Here is a 5013-nt window from a genome sequence, read left to right on the forward strand (position 1 = left end):
TAACATATGTATCATTTCATATCTCAACATAATGTATTTCTAAGTTCAAAAACTATCAAATACAATACAATACGGAAGTACTATGTGGCTAAATGATCCATTTCATTTGAGACAGGCTGAGGGACATCCACATACTCAAAGCACCACTGCATATGCAGGTTAATGTCGGTAAATTGGGGTTGTGCAAGCACAATGTTCTGAAAAATTATGAAATGTATTACAATTAACATCATCACAACATTGTGGTAATATTTACTACTGTATAGTGCCCTTGGACCAAAATTATCTAAATGTTCTAAATATTCCACTAAAGTAATAAAAGCCTTATTTGTGGCCAGCTCTTCGTCTGAAAGCCATCAGATACAATTATTTCAAATACAGAGGTTGAAAATAGAAAGTAACATTATACTGTCTGAAGAACTCCCATGATGACACGCCACATTTTAAACGTAAGTAGCATATGCCGTGGAACTGCATGTGTATAATCGTCCTCTCCCCATTCTCTGACTACATCTGAGTTCACTTCTTCCATGCACTCTTGGTAAGGGACAGGCAAGGCTGATTTCTTCTGTATCTGCATGTTGGACTCAGCTTGGAGTCCATCTTGTGATGAACCAGTTCCTATATGATAAAACCAAATGATGAATAAATATCAATTCACGTATTTAAGGAACATGTCACATGATTTTGACATGGGCTTCGTTTCATCACAGCAGCTACAAAAAACACGGGACAATGGATATCCATCATGCCTCTCTCAGCTAACATTGAAGTGTACCGATGATGGACTTACCAAAGGAGCCTGAGGTACTCAGCAGCTGAGCATCTGACAGTTGATTGCTTTGTTCCCAGCCAAGGTCCTCACAATATGTGCTGCATTTGTGAAGGAAGTATCTGCCGATGCTGTACTGGATATATGTATATAAATGGAAACAATGACAAATATTAAACATATCACATACTCGCATGTGTAAAAAAAATGAATCTGGGCATCGTTGAATTGACTACGTAAAACTTACATCTATAACTTGAATATGATATTGATCAAACATGCACAGCTATAACTGAATGAAATAATCACTGAGGCACACTACTGCCTCCTTATAAGTTCTAGTTCACTATCCACAAACTGTGGGATCTTTGTGGGACAAATACTTATGACATTTTCTTCCCTTCCATGTCTTTAATTATCTTTCCCTCCACTGCTTGCTATTTTGTATCTGAAACGTTAACCAGACACACATGTCTGCTGACCATTGGCAAGAATGAACAAATTGAAATTTTAAATTTCCTAGATCCTAACGCCGTAAAAGGGTAGGTCGGCTGGAGAATTCTTATGGTCATGCGAATGCGATGATATGTCAAGCCACAATAGGAGGATAACTGACGTCAAAACTAGTTAGAAACGGGAATTTTTCAATTTGTACTTACCAAAGGGCAGTCCCTCAAAATGATGAATCAACTCCCTACCAGCGTTTACAAGGGGGGAGGGGGGCGACGAATATTGCATGCACGAAGAAGACAACGTCGCAATTCCGTGCGTTTGAGTTTACACCGAATTCCCTTCGACTCTCAAGCCACTCAAAAATCACTGGTCGACCATGGTAGACTCTGGCGATGCCATGTTAAGCACAGAAGGTGATGAAACGCCGTTCTTGTCTGTGCTGTTAACCGAAAGAAAACCGTTCACGTTTGTCGCGCCCAGAAGTGTCTTGTGGGTAATTTGGATATCCGACACGAATCCGTGTTCCGTACACGTCAGGATCCGAGACAGCTCATGACTTCTAACATATTGGCAAATCTGAACTTCTAACATATTGGCAAATACATTAAAAAAATGAAAGATCCGAGTAGATATTGTATCTGTACCCGAAACGTATCAAGACGTATGCGGCATCAGAATTGCTGGATCTGAGGTGTTCCTGGTATTTGTCCGAATTTGCTCGGAAACGTTCCGTATCTGTACCCGAAACATATGAAGGATCCAGACGTATACGGCGCGGGAATTGTCGGATCTGAGGTACATCGGATCCAATCGGAAACGTTCCGTATCTGCTATGATGCGCAATTCCGGATCTGTTGGATTCGTCAGGATCTGAGATCATGCCGCGTGCCGTGCAGTGTGTATTTGTTGGTCAGGATCCGAAGCAACTACCGACAAACAATCCGAACATCTCTGCCATATTGACAAATATCTAGAAACGAAGGATCCGCGCAAATATCCTCAGGTATCCGACGCGCATCACGGATCCAGACGTATACGGCGTCGGAATTGCCGGATCTGAGGTGTACCTGGTAATTGTCTGAATTTGCTCGGAAACGTTCCGTATCTGTACCCGAAACGTATGAAGGATCCAGACGTATACGGCGCCGGAATTGTCTGATCTGAGGTTAATCGGATCCAATCGGAAACGTTCCGTATCTGCTATGATGCGCAATTCCGGATCTGCTGGATTCGTCAGGAAATGAGATCATGCCGTGCCGTGTGTATTTATTCGTCAGGATCCGAAGCAACTACCGACATACAAACAATCCGAACATTCCAAATATCAAAAAACGAGGGATCCGCGCAAATATTTTCGGGTATCCGAGGCGCATCACGAATCCAGAAGAATACGGCGTCGGAATTGGTCGGATCTGCGGGCACTTCAGTATCCGAGCAGTGAACTGGGATTTTTCCGGATTCGCTCGGAAACGCCATGAGGCCCGATTCCGGATACGTCGGATCCGTCAGGATACGTGGCCATTTCGTGCAGTGTATATTCCGGCGCAGGTACCGAAAAGCCACTTCTCCTTTCCTGGCTACCAATATGGAGGCTTTGGCGCGTGCCAGTAGGACAGGCCACCAGAAACCATTGGGTGACAGGTCAGGGACCGCAGAAACCCTTGGGTGACAGGTCAGGGACCAAAATGGTAGCGTCCGCCTGCTGCTCGCAGAGGAAGGACACCGTCGCCGGGATGAGTGTGTAAGGCGGGAAGGCATACACCTTTCGCCCCTTGAGATCGGGAGCGAACGCATCGACCCCGTCCGCGCCCCTAGCTGGATGCGGGCTGAAGAACTTTAAAGGCTGACCCCGCTCATCCTTCTGCACGTTAGACGGCAAAGCCATAAGGTCTGTGTCGTGCTTCCCGAACTTTGCCTGGATGCTGTGGAATCGTTTCTAGCGTCTCCCTCAAGGCATCAATCTCCTTAATTGACATATGTTCCTGTGCCATGTCCGACTTCCAATAGTCCCATATCTGGACCTTCCCACTTCCTGTGTCTATCACCCCTCCCCATCTGAAACCAGATGAGTCCGAGGCGAGAGTGATGACCTCCTTTTTCTCCGGACTCCACTCCAGGCATCCTTTCCAATCGTCCAGAAAACACCAGTACTGTACTTGTCGCTTCACTGGATCGGTGATCTGCACCAGGCCGCCCGATGCTCTGGCTAAGCTGATTGCGTGGTACAACTCTCTGGAAAAGAACTTCGCAGCCGGCACTGCAAGCGAGAATGACACGATTTTCCCTGCCAGTTTCTGTGCCGTCTTGATCTGGACCTGCGGAGACGACGGGGTCGACTCTCTCAAGACCGCAAATGCTTCTATCTTCTCCACTACCAACCGGAAAGCCTGAGCGACCAGGTCGGAAATTATGCCCAGGAAAACGGGGCGCTGAGTCGGAACCAATGTAGACTTGGGAGTCGGAACCAATGTAGACTTGGTGAGGCCAATAAAGTACCCCAAGTCCACCAGGGTTTTGCACAGAATAAACGCCGCCGCTTGCGCTAGCTGGAAATCGGACCAAGGTTCCGCGTCGCTCCCCCGCTTCAGCTGACGTGAATGGACCTCGCGGCTTTAACCTAGGGCTGAGGGTTATGCGAGCTGTCCGGCGTGCCTGTCGTCGATGTAAAGAGCGCACGGGACACCGAGAGACCTAGGTTTGTTGAGTGTTGCTAAACCCACCGTCTGATAAATAAAGGCACTCGGTTTCCCAAGGCCGTTGTTTCGCCTCCCCAGAGGACATACTATTCAGGGACCCGGACATATTCTTGGCGGGGGAGCTGCACAGGCACCGCGGCGAATGGGATGCAATCCTCCAAGGGCAACACAATGACCCAAATAACAAAACGTTTTCAAAACATCCCTCCACTCCGATATTCCTAACGTGTGATGGGCACTACCAACCCAAAACAGTGGGTTGCGTTCAACCTTTCTAGTGTCAGACGATTTTAAGCTTTCAGAGACTTGCCACCAGGACACCATGCCGTTTAAAGTAAAAATCGTAGATTGCAACGATGACGAGTGTAGGTAAATATTCCCTCCATCATGAATCGACGATTATGAATATCCCAACATGTCGTTCCTCACTGAACCCGCTAATCATCGCGGGCGACTGGAAACGCCTAAATAAAACCGGACACAACTGCCCCCACTATCTGCAATAGAGCTGGTGGGGCAGGGAATCTATAATGGTCATTCCCCGAAACTGTAACTCTTGCTTCTTTAACCGTAACTTTTACGTTTACTGTTCCTACGGTTACTTCTGTACCGTAACATTATAGCTAAAAAAACCGTTATTAATTGATGAATTATCCATACGTCTGGTCTAAAACTCCCTTGCATGGTGTCACCCTAAAGTTAAAGTTCAGAAAGATGTCACTTTCCTTATACCTTGACTTTTTTCCCACCGTGAAGATGAAGCGAATTACAGTACCCGGCAATTCATAAATAAGCCATAATTAAATATACAGTAACTATCGTTCTTACGTAGCACGAACAGGCATACCCTCAACCAGAGTAAACTCCACACACAATTTTCCGTCGGCAAGACTTTTAATGAGTCTTTCGGCACCTATAACTGTCACAATAAAGGCAAGCGCATGGGGAGACCGGTACGTTCGACATAAATGCACCAAAAACGAAATCATATTGAGCGGATCGAATTTTCCTAACATGGCGACCACCTTTAATCTAGGTAAAGTATCGCCATTATCTGCATTGGCCAAAACAAAACCGTGCTTACACACACTG

General features: G+C 46.1%; 1 long non-coding RNA gene across 1 annotated transcript; it reads right to left on the minus strand.

Annotated features, from left to right (window-relative positions):
* On the minus strand, positions 1-2762 carry LOC136444885 (uncharacterized). Its single transcript, XR_010757348.1, has 3 exons — positions 1432-2762; positions 794-908; positions 1-621 (listed from the first exon to the last, which is right to left on the minus strand). It is a non-coding gene; the product is annotated as an uncharacterized lncRNA (long non-coding RNA).
* Between the last annotated feature and the right edge of the window lie 2251 nt (positions 2763-5013).

This window comes from Branchiostoma lanceolatum, chromosome 11 (genome assembly GCF_035083965.1).
Source record: "Branchiostoma lanceolatum isolate klBraLanc5 chromosome 11, klBraLanc5.hap2, whole genome shotgun sequence".
Lineage (NCBI taxonomy): Eukaryota > Metazoa > Chordata > Leptocardii > Amphioxiformes > Branchiostomatidae > Branchiostoma > Branchiostoma lanceolatum.